At 50.6% G+C, this 12,160-nt stretch overlaps 1 protein-coding gene across 4 annotated transcripts in view; it reads left to right on the top strand.

Moving 5' to 3' along the window:
- Positions 1 to 12,160, top strand: part of HAUS5 (HAUS augmin like complex subunit 5) — a 343,036-nt gene that overhangs the window by 226,518 nt on the left and 104,358 nt on the right. The gene's annotated exons all lie outside the window — the stretch shown is intronic.

Genomic DNA, 12,160 nt, shown 5'->3' on the forward strand with positions numbered 1-12,160 from the left:
TTTGATTGTCCCTTGGATTGTCTCTGTGGCAAAATGTGCCATTTGCGCTTGACTAGACACAACTGACTGTTTAGGAGCTGCAATGGGTAACATCTTGGTACTTTAGCGCCACACCGCTGCCAGACCAGCCTTCGTTGTTCTTATCACCCGCTATGATGAGAATTCTGCAAAGTTAGCAACATTTATTCCCACCAAAGGCCTCAGTGATACAACAGTGGAATTTAAATGTTTTTTACTTTTTCTAATATATATTCCCTTTGAGACCGTCCATAGTAGTGCATGTCTTCTCCTGACCCTCAACAGCAGTCCATGTCTGAGCGAGCTTCAGTGTTTCTGTCCAACCACCCTTTACCAGCACTGGTGTAACAACACTTGAGGGGGTCCCCCTGCAAGGCACGTGGAGTGGCCCCCTCCGGACTCTTTCTGGAGCTCTCTGGTCAGAGGTCTGTGCTGAGGGGCCCTCTGGAGCTTGGGGGGCCCCCTGCACCGCGGGGACTGCGGTGACCTGTGTTACGCCACTGATACCAAGTGTTTATCAGATGAGGTTTCAGTGGCACTGCTGCGAAGTATTCCACTGTCTTTGCCTTCTTCCTCCGAGCTGTTTGTCGACGTTTACCGACTTCCAGCAGTGACATTTGACAAAGCGCAGGGAATATGTCCGAACCAAAGATGGCCGCTTCAAGACTGTGCAGATATATAATTGATTGTATGCACACCTTTTATTTCTCCGTTTGTTTCAAGTTATTCAGGGTATGTTCTATTCTTGCGTGCAGACCGCGCCCGTGCCCTGCCCTCAGTCGCTGTAGATCCGAGTGCTTTGGAGCGTGGTTGGCCCCCTCCCAACCGCACAACATCATTCCAGAAATATTCACAAAAACACGATTCTCGATATGTAAACCGTTTTCTGCAGTTTTATCACGTTTTATCACGTTTTATCCAATGTTTTTTGTTTTTCCAAAACGTTATCCATTTCACACACAAGGTTTCGTACTCTCATTGCTTCTAATGCTGAAGATATGCCCATCCGGGCCTTTTTCAAAAGCATGCGGGGTGTGGGGGCCTCAGGCCTGGATGACCCCGCAGCGCAGCGCCACGCGATGGACGCAATAACTAACACGCACACCGGTGCTATGCTGGTGTGGACCGGAAGTGCCGTGCCACTTCGGTCCCTTTATTTAAAGCTTTCTGGCCACGCCTGGCCAGAAAGTGATACATGGTGCAACGTGCTTCCGGGGCTCACTCTGAGACCCTCGGAGCACTAGAGCGCTACATCCCTTCCCAACTTGGATTGTTTTTTCCTTTCCAGGCCAACTATGACAACCAGTTTATTAACACGCAAAATCTGCTAGTCTGTGATTTGGCCGTGGGTTGGATCGAAGATTATATTGCCCCTTGCCTCTTGGAGGGACCAAGTCTCGCGAAGGTTCCGGTGGCGGCAGGGGTGGACGTTCGGCTGCGTCCGGGGGCAGGCACGAGGTGTCGTTTGTGGCTGCGCCCTCTCTTTCATCCCCCACTGCAGGTATGCCTTCACTTGAACTCTGTCCTCTTGGAGTGGGTATTGGCTTGAACCATGACACGTTGCGAGTCACTTCTACTCCCTCTCGGCTGGCCGTGATGGCTGTTCCTTTGGTTTCCTTGATGACCCAGGGTTCCGGTTCGAACGGAGTCTTGAACTTTCCTCCTGGTCTCCTTGTTCGGATCAGCACAGTCTCTCCAGGATTCAGGGTTCGTGTCTGGGCTCTCCTCTTGCGGCTTGCCTTTTCGTTTGTTCTCCTTCTCCTTTCTTGGGTGTCTGCTGGCGAGTATGGTGCGGGAGCCCAATTGTCAGCCATGGGTAGTAAGTCTCTCCGCGGTCCGGCCATCATCAATGCCCACTGGGACTGCATGGTGGTGCTGTGCGGTGTGCTGCGATATTCCCTTAAGAACGCTTGCAGTGCGTCTTCTGGGTCACTCCCTTCCGCAGATGATATCCGCAATATTTTGTTTATTGTCCTCATGAATCTTTCGACCTCGCCGTTGGCTTGTGGCCATTGCGGGGTGATTCGGTGGTGTGTAATTCCAAGGTCGTTCATGAACTCTTTGAACTCACTCCCTTGGAACGGGGGTCCGTTGTCCGTTTTGATGACCCTCGGGATGCCGAACAGGGCAAAGGCTTTGCTGAGGATGGGGCGAATGTTCGCGAAGCTGGTAGATGCCGCTGTTTCTACAATGGGGTATTTGGTGTAGTTGTCCATTAGTACGACGGTGATTCTCCCATCCGGGAAACTGCCAAAGTCTAGGCTCAGCCATGCCCACGGCGATGGGGCATGGTCCTCCGTGATTATTGGGGCAGGCACTTCGGGGCTGCTGGTGATTTGGCATGCCCGACACTCCCGCACGCACACCTCGACGTTCTCCTCCATATTGGGGAACCATATCTTCTCTCGCATCCGCGCTTTCATGCGGCGGGTGCCTTGGTGGCCTTCGTGTGCTAGTGCAGTTGCTTTGTCTTGCAGCGCTTTGGGAATTACAACGCGAGTCCCTCTCAGTAGAAGGCCATTGTCAGCGCGGCTGAGGTCATTGTGAATCTTCCAGAATTGTTGCAGGCGTGTCCTGTCTGCTTCGTCCCACCCATTGGTGTCCTTCAGGAAGTTTGCCCACGTGCCTGATTGTATCGCTTCCTTCGCTCTCCGGACGACTGCGTCACCGTCATAGTGGGAGACGATGACGTCGGCAGTCAGCGCACGGGGACATGCGCCGGTGGCCAGCATGTTGATGAACTCTTCGGTCTGGGCTTCTGGTTCTGTGTCGCGGGATTCTTCCGCGGCGGGATGGCGGGACAGGAAGTCCGCTGGGTTCTTCGCCCCCGGGCGGTACACTAGGTCCATTTGATATTGCTGCACTTGGATTGCCCAGCGCTCAATCCTCGGCGGTGGATGCGGTGCTGTGCCACGGAATAGGGGAATCAACGGTTGGTGATCCGTCACCATTCTGAATGGGTGACCAGCTATGTAGAGGTGAAAATGGGTACACGCCCATTTCACTGCCAGCGCCTCCCTCTCAATTTGCGAGTATCGCGATTCTGTTGCTGTCAGGGCTTTACTTGCAAACGCCAGCGGTGCCCACACTCCCGGTTCAGATTCTTGCGACAGGAGGGCTCCTAGGCCTACTGGGCTGGCATCAACAAGTATTTCGGTGGGTCTCGCAGTGTCGAAGTATGCCATCGTGGTGCTGTCTAGCAGTGCCTCCTTGATCCTATGAAACGCTCCGTCTTCTGTCGCCGTCCATTGCCATGGGCTGTCTTTCTTCGTCAGACTTCTCAGAGGTTCTGCGATCGTGGCAAGATTGGGTATGAATCTGGCACAGTACTGTGCCATGCCCAAGAAACTTCTTACTTCGGATGCGGTTGCCGGTGCTGGGGCGTTTTTAATGGCATGTGATTTGCGGGGGTCTACCTTAACCCCGTCTGAGCCAAATACGTATCCGAAGAACTCTATCGATCTCCTGAAGAACTGGCATTTGTCTTTGTGTAGCGTGACGCCGTACTGCGCCAGTCTCCGCAGGGTAGCTTTCAATCTGCGGTGGTGTTCCTCGCTTCTGTGTGCGTGAATCAAAATGTCGTCGCTGACATTCAGCACTCCGTCAAATCCTGACAGGAGTTCCTTAATTGTATTCTGGAAAATTTCAGCTGCGGATGAGATGCCGAAATTTAGTCGCTTGTATCGCCTCAGCCCCAGGTGCGTCGAGAATGTGGTGATGTAACGGCTCTCTTCCGCTAGCCGGAGCTGATGGTATCCGGCGTTAAGGTCCAACTTTGAGAACCATTGGGCCCCGTTCAGATCTGTCAGGATGTCATCAACTGTCGGGGTGAGGTGCCTCTCCCGGCGAATGGCTTTGTTGGGGGCCCTCATATCGATGCAGATGCGAATTTTGCCTGGTTGACGCGGCTTCTCCGCTATCACCATTGGGGATACCCACGGCGTCGGCCCCGAAACCTTCTCAATCACCCCTTGTTCTTCAAGTTGGTTGAGTTCTTTTTCGACAGCTGCACGCAAGTGGTACGGTATCCTTCTGTGCCGCAGGGCTACGGGCTGGATGGCAGGGTCGATGTGCAACTTGATCGGCGGTCGCTTGATTGTGCCGAGGCCTTTGAATAGCGTGGGGAACATTTCTATAATGTCTTCTGTTTGGAGTGCTGTGACCGCATTTGCAAATGCAATGAGGCTGAGGTCTTCCGCGGTGTTACTGCTTACGAGCAGGTCTGCTTCCTGGTCCACTACGTGGAACGTCGTCGTCACCTCATTGCTGTCCGCCTTTACTTGGACCGTCATCTTCCCTCACAGCGGGAGGGGTTCTTGGCTGCCATATGTGAGTATCCGCGCCTTCGAGGGGACTAGTTTGGGTCTTGGTTTTAGTGCTTTGTAGTGTTGGATCCCCATGACATTCACGGTGGCTCCCGTGTCAATGACACCCGTCGCCGGGGAGCCGTCGATGTGTATGTGGCATTTCGGCTGGGGTCTCCGCCTCTTCTTTAGTTCACTCACGAACGACACGTAGTAGCATTCTTCCTCATCCTCGGTGGAAGTCCCGTCGAATTGGGGCTGCCGCAGTGAGCTGTGGGACCGAGATGGCGGTGTGTCGTCTAGTGACAGCTGCCTCACGGCCCTCGTGACTGGTTTTCTCCCCGACGCTCCTCTTCCTCGGGAGCCACCTCTGCATACGCTTGCGAAGTGATTGGGTATGCCGCATGCTGAACACGTCTTGCCACGTGCTGGGCAGCCATCTTGGTTGTGTGCGTCTCGGCCACAGTATCCGCACGGCGTTCGGCGTGGCGACCTCGTCGGCCATCCTCCTCTGTTTCCCCGACTGGTGTGGCGGACTGCATCCACCCTTTCTGTCTTCACTACGGTTCCTGCGTCCGCCCGCAGGTTTAGGGCTGCTTCCATTGCCGTTGCGCGTGCTTCAGATAATTCGTGAGATCTGGCCAGGACCAATATTTCTTCCAGTGTGATGCGCGGTTGCCTTAAAATTAGTGTTCAGTGGTTTGTTGCGGCAGCCTTGGATTAGCTGTGCGGTCACTTCTTTCTTCTCGTCATCTTCTGTGCACGTGCTTATGAGGTCTCTCAACCGCGCATGGAACGCATCCATGGTTTCACCTTCCCTTTGCTTGGATTGTCGAAATTTGAACCGCTCATAGTGCGGGTTTAACTGGGGGTCGAAATGTGCGTTCAGCGCGTTGACCGCCCCGTCGTAGTCGTCATCATCCCCTGTGTCCGGGAGGTGTTTGAACAATTTGTACAGTTCCGTGCCTCCAAAGTGCAACAACAGGGACCTCTTCACTTCGTTGTCTTTTTCCCTGGTGGCAGTGAAGTAGTTATTGAGCTGCCCTAACCATATAGCCCATCGGGGGGCTGCCGTCCCGGGGTCTATCAGCTCGCTGAAGGGTGGCAGGGCTTGGATCTGTGAGTGGACTGATGGTACTGGCTGCGGTGGCCCGGGGTTTACTGCTGGCACCTGTGGTGCTGCTTGTTGAGCTGGCGCTTGTGGTGCTGCTTGTTGAGCTTGGCCGGCTCCTCCCGACGCGCCTCCTGAATTCGTGTTCATTCTGGTGCTGTGAGGTAACTTGCGTGTTGTCTTTGCTCGTGGTTGTTGTTTTTGTTTTCTGTTGGTTGCTGGTTGCCTTCGCTCTGGCGCTTTCCGGTCTGTGCGTACTGTCTCTACTCGTGTTTGTTCGTTCGGTTGGCCGCTTCGTTGAGGCTCGACTCGCTAGGTCTCGTGTCTTGTGACGACGCTTCTCACTCTCTCTGCGCATGCGCGCACCTCCGGGTCCGCCGCCGGGACGCGTGATCGTCCTCCTGCGAGCGTCGCTGCCTTGGGCCTCCCTGCCGCTGCTACCGCCGGTGCCTCACGCAGCTCTGTGGGCACGCTGCTTACCGGTGAGTGTTGCGTGTCGCGTCGCTTCCGGTGGTCGCTACGGATGGGGCAGCCGGGTCATCTGGTGCTTGAGCCGGTCATTCCGTCTGCTGGTGCCGTTTAACTTGCGGGCATCCCACCCTCGTCGCCAGTGTGGGGGCCTCAGGCCTGGATGACCCCGCAGCGCAGCGCCACGCGATGGACGCAATAACTAACACGCACACCGGTGCTATGCTGGTGTGGACCGGAAGTGCCGTGCCACTTCGGTCCCTTTATTTAAAGCTTTCTGGCCACGCCTGGCCAGAAAGTGATACATGGTGCAACGTGCTTCCGGGGCTCACTCTGAGACCCTCGGAGCACTAGAGCGCTACACGGGGGTGCATTGTTGCTCTTGGGCTCACCTGTTCGCCTCAAGCAGAGGCGCAACTAGAGCCAAATTTCGGGGGGGTAAGAAAAAATTTCGGGGGGGGGGGGGGTTGAGTCTTTTAAGCCATAGGCAGAGTGGAGCTGCAGGGGTTCTTACAAGGGGTGAAACAACAGCGAGGCCTCATTAACATGCAAGTGGTCTTTTAAAGACCTGTGAAGTGCTCGGGTGCGGCTGTGTGCGCGCCGGGAAGCTGTCTCATCCCGGGCTGCCACACGCGACGGGGGGGGGGGGGGGGGGGGGGGGGGGGCTGAAGCCCTGTGAGTCCAATGGGTGTTGCGCGCCTGGCATCAACCCGATGCATTAGAAGAAATGGGAGAGTACGAAACCCTATGTGTGAAAGAGATAACGTTTTGGAAAAACAAAAAAATTGGTTAAAATGGAATAAGATTAAAGAAAATTGTGAATCGTGTTTTGGTGAATATTTCTGGAATAATGCTGTGCGATTGGGATGTGGCGCAAGCACGCTCCAAGACTGCGCCGCGTCTGCGGGAAGCAGAGGTCAGCCACCGATCCACACACCGGCACCAGGTGCATTCATAGAAAAACAAAACATAGAAAGCATATTGGAGGAAACGAAGACGTGGAAAACCTGATTTAAGGAAAGTCATTTATAACGAAACATCGAAAATTAATGGGAACATTTTAATGGCAATGCAATTAAATCGAAAAATGTAAAGATGCATTTAAATGAGAACCCAGTTTAATCGAAAAAAACAGTGCAATTAGTATTTTTTAAACGACGAAGCAACAGTTGTAGAATATTTATGTTTAGCTAATGGTGCTAGAAATAGAACTTCGGATTTTTTTTTTAATAAAACCTGCACAAAACTTAAAGTTCACATGCGGCAACCGCAATTTGTGCAGGCACGTCCCTGACAGTTTTCCCTTTAAATATTGAGTGTATTTCCAAAAGACATTCTCTTTGAAACTTTTCTCGCTGCTGTAGATGTACCCTCCCTCCTGTAGTAAACCACAGTCTACCACGCTGGGAGTTAATATTTTATTTTAATTTATTTTCTGAGGAACACTATATTTAAAGCAAATTAGTGTCAGCACATGGTTAACTTTACCTTTCGTGTGACTGACGGATCTAACAGAAGTCTTGTCGTACTGCGCCCTCTGCTGCCTTCCAGTTAGAATGACAGTTGATTTGTCGAAAGGTTGACATTCTAAACTGCTGCTTCACGTACACGAGTAGAAAATACTTTGAAATGGAATACAATTTGCCTTTTTCGAGAAAAATGCAATTCCTCCAAAAGTTTTAGATAAAACAAGTCAGTGTTAAAACCATAATTCGGTAAAAACTGTTTCCATTATATTGTATAATTCAAGGAAAACGTTTTCTAGTGAATTCACATACAGCCCCCACACATTTCTTGTGCACCAAGCGTGACTCGAAGTTCTGTGGTAAATGACCTGATGCATCTGAAAGCCACCAGGGAGCACAGAGCTGGATGTCGCCCAACCCAAGAACCATGACTGGTCCCTGTCGAAGTCCAGGGGTCGGTCCCCAGTCCATGTGACTCTCCTTGGCCTCGGCCAGGGCAGAGCTTAACGACAAGTCGCAGGTTAAGCACCAGTCGTCCGAGTGGGATCCCCCCCTTTCTAGCAGCAGTTCTACGGCAGATTGAGGCCTTTCAAGAGGCTATGCCGCAGCCCTCTGGCATGTGTTGGAGCGGCACGCATCAGTCTTGACTTCTGATCAGACTTTCACTTGAAGGTGCTCCCCTGACACAGACTGACCCTGCTGGGCCTTTGCCCCACCCCGTGACCAATAATGGCCTGATCTCCATTGCTTTGTGGCAGGCCACACTGGTTCTTGCCGGCTTCAGTTCCTGACGCACCAGTTCCATCTGATATTGCTCTATGCCCTTGGGTGCTTGAAGGCTGTGTGTATTTTTGACCTTTCCACACCTACCCTGGCACGTGGCGAGCAGGATCTGCCCAGCCTTCCGGACGAGTTTCATAACCCTTTGGCACAGGTGATGCGAGATGGTCAGAGTGCGGCCAGATGCATCTTAGCAGCCGTTCTCCACATTGCTGACTGCATTGGCTGCGCCAAGGACACCAGTCGTGTCTGCCATGCTTGGGCGCGCGCCACTGGCCTTCTCGAGCCTTTCAAGCGTCCTTGATGGACATGCAGTTTGAAGGGCTCATTCGACAAGAAGCAGGCTCAATCCTGGGGTGCTTTAAGGACAGCGGGGCCACAGCCGGCCTCTGCCCGCCAATTCCGCTGCCAGTATTGTATTGTCCAGGGCTGTTCTCGGGGCTTGGCCTCCTGACAGTGATAGCCCTCCCTGCCTCCTCAACAGCCTTTCCAACTTTGTTGCTGCTCCAAAGTTGGAGGCAGAGGTCATACCAGGGGCAGGTAAACCCAGCCGACGCAGCGGTCCTCCTCTTCGCCTGCTGTGACCGCCGTCAGCAGCTTCAGTTCTCCTGAGCACTTGAAGCCAGTGGGGGCAGGATTATTTTTTGTCAGCCTGGAGGGCACGCAGGTATAGCAGATCGATGGGTCTCTCAGTTTTTCATTTGGGTATGCCCTCCTCAGGTCCTTCCAGTTTCTGACCATGTCGTTGTATTAACAAGGAAGCTGAGACACCTAAGGGGGACAGTTGCTGAGGAGTCGGAGACTAATCTTAATCCTCAGAAAGGACAAGTTTGAGATGCTGACTTTGGCCCACATCTTGTCGGCTTTGGACCCAGCTATTGGACTTGCAGGACACCTGCTTACGTGTACTTGTCATACAGTTCTGCAGGTGTTTACTCTGGTTTAAAAAAAGGGTTTGGTCACTAATAATTCACCGTCCAGCACTTCAGCGTCACCTTGACACCCCCCTCTCGCTCCATGTTCCTGGTAGGGATATTAGTGGTTGCTGTCCATCTTTGCAGGTCGGAGATGCATGTGTTCCCATACCTCAACGACTCGCTGCTGAAAGCGGACTCAACTCAGTTAGTTGCCGACAATCTACAGACGGCTGCTTTGGTGCTGTCAACCCTGTGGTACTTAATCAACCAACTTAAATCCCAGCTTCAGTCCATTTAGGATTCCATTTTTTGGACTGTCCTCATCACAGTGGTATGGAAACCTTTCTGCCCTTTCAATGAGTCCTGGATAGTCCGTTTGTGATCCTGCTGAGGTCACATGCTGGCTCTGCTGTGTAAACTGCACCTTTAGTGGGTTGAACACTGGGCGTGCCTCTTGGACAACATTTCTGACAAGACTGCCAGGACTTTCAGGGGTGAATGACATATGCCAGTGTAACTTGCGACAAACCGATTTCCTTGCTCCATCCAGAGATGATGGTCTGGGGCAACATCTCTGGGCTGGGGGAGGACATATGGAAGAAGTGGGAATCTCAGACCTTTGGTTGCAGCTGAAACACTACATCACTCTCCTGGAGCTGCGTGCCATTCTTCTGGCCCTCAAAGCCTGCCTGCCTGCCTTCTATTATGGGCAGGTCTGTTCAAGTTCTGAAGGGCAAAACAACCGCCATGCAGTACTGTAATAAACAGGGTAGCATTGCAAATCATGTATTGTGTCTGGAGGCCTTGAGACTGGCAGTAGCTAGAACTTCATGGGACAGCCTTGACGGTCAATCACTTGGTTGGTTCTCTCAGTATTAGAGCAAATTAGCTCAGCTGGCGTCCTCTTGCTGACCACAATTGGCATCTGCACCTTGAAGTGGTTCAACACATCTTGTCGCGCTGTTCCTACAAATTTCTTAGGACTATGGATTGGATCAACAAAACTTCATAATACAGGGCCTGTTTCTTCTCATATCAGTAAATGTTGGTCCGGCTAGCTTACAGTTCTGCATCTAAACTCCTAAACCTCCAAAGTTACAAATGCTATTGGCAGCATCAAACCTGACCATCCTTTTTCCCAAGGAATTTGTGGAAACAGATCTAACCCTTTTGTATGTTACTTTTGCATGTCCAGGGTGTCACAAAGAGAAGAAACAAGAACACATTTTCAAATGTTTATTGTAAAGATCTAATCCTTGTAATTAAAACATGAACCGCAATTATTAGACAGAAGAGGCACATAATGGTTATAAGCATTATTAGAATGGTGAAAAATACAAATAACTCAACCATGTTGATTATTCCTAAAATTACTACTGTCAATCACTAATACCCCCTACACTAGTGAGAGTGTAGTGGGAGTACCTTCTGCAAGAGACACAGAACAGCAGCTATACATAGTCTGGGGAAAAGAGTCATCTACTTTCACAAAATCAAGCAAGGACATTGCGTTCTCATATGTGTCCCAGAAACTAACAGTGCAGACTGCAGAACAACAGTGTCTATGTAAAATAATTTTGTGCATGGCATTTTGTTGTGTTAATGAAAAACATGTTCAAGCCACCCTCTCAAAAAGCTGCTAAGTTGGAAGGGTAAACTAAAATGGAGGCAAAATTTAATCCCTATAACAGTATTTACCCATTAGAAGATCTGCTGTCCTAGCAACATAGAAGGGGTAGGCATCGAAACCTCCACACACTATTCCTCGATGTGTCGGGATTGAGCATAACCAACATGATTTGTTTTGGCCTGGGGTCAGAATTGGTAGATGTGACTGACAACACATAGCCCCCAACTGGGCCCATTTATTCTAGCTGTTCGGCTAAGTTTGTACCCTGGTGCGGTGACGAGACGCATTGACTCAATTTTGACTTTGTTTTCTGATGTGCTTCTATTTGTTTTGTCCCTATCACAGCAAGGTTTTGCTGTCTGCGCTATTAAAGGTTACTTGTCTGCCCTGTTGACATTTCTACATTTGCCTTCAGCCATCTGTATTCAAATAGTGTGTGGTTTTTTTCCATTTGCTATTCAGTGCTCAAGCGTTTATTTCTGCCTGTACTTTTCATTGTGCTTCAATGTGACCTTCATTTGATTCTTACCTTTTTGATGTACATGCTACTGAGCACAAACATCGTTAATTTCATGGTAAAACTATCTTAAAACTGCCTTCTTTGTTGCAATAACTTCGGCACATTGCGTCTGAGAGCTGTAAACGGGTGCTTAGGGCTAAGAAAGGCTTCTTCCCAAAGCTAGTGTTTCCCTTCTATGTCAATTATGCTTCCTGTTTTTTTTCTCTCTCCACATTCCCTCTAAAGATTAGTAGAGGCCTCACTAGTTGGATCCTATTTCGGCCCTTAGTTTCTACATTGATATGAGCACGAGCACTACATGGATTACCAACTCTTATTGGACTCGCTGGCGCCAGGAAGGTTTTGTTCTATGTGTCGCACTGCACTACACTTTGGCCAGGAAAAGGCTGTCTTGCCTAGGCACCTTCCTGAGTTGGTCATGTGCAAAGTCACCAATCTGCGTCTGCCCATACCTTCACCAGGTACCGTCTTGATTCTCAAGTCTGAAAGGAGGATCATTTTGTCGTTGGGTCCTGCAGAAAGCCCACTCCCCAGACTCACATCTTGGTGTAGGTAGTGTCTTGTTATTGATTCAAAAGGAATCCGTTGTTTGGAGTATACATCCGAACAAGTAGAGTATTTATGGTGAATATACCCTGTCTGGTACTCTATTTGTCAGTCTATCAGCAAGTGAGAGCCCAGCGGTTGCTTGTGAAACTGACAGCACGTAGGTATTGAACCTTAATGCGACTGCATAATCACTTCTGGAGGTGAGACGGCGCCACCTTCAAACACTCAGCTGTTGAATGAGAAATGTCTGGATCTAGTGTAGGTCTGAGTGAGTCAGAAGGTGAAGAGTCTGCAGTAAGATAGAGTATCCAAGATAAAAAGTATTACTGAAGGTATGTAACTAGTTCATTTTGAAATACTTCTTGCAGTGAGTGGTGTTAGATTAGTTAAGGTTGCA

Source organism: Triturus cristatus, chromosome 7, assembly GCF_964204655.1.
Source record: "Triturus cristatus chromosome 7, aTriCri1.1, whole genome shotgun sequence".
Taxonomy (NCBI): Eukaryota; Metazoa; Chordata; class Amphibia; order Caudata; family Salamandridae; genus Triturus; species Triturus cristatus.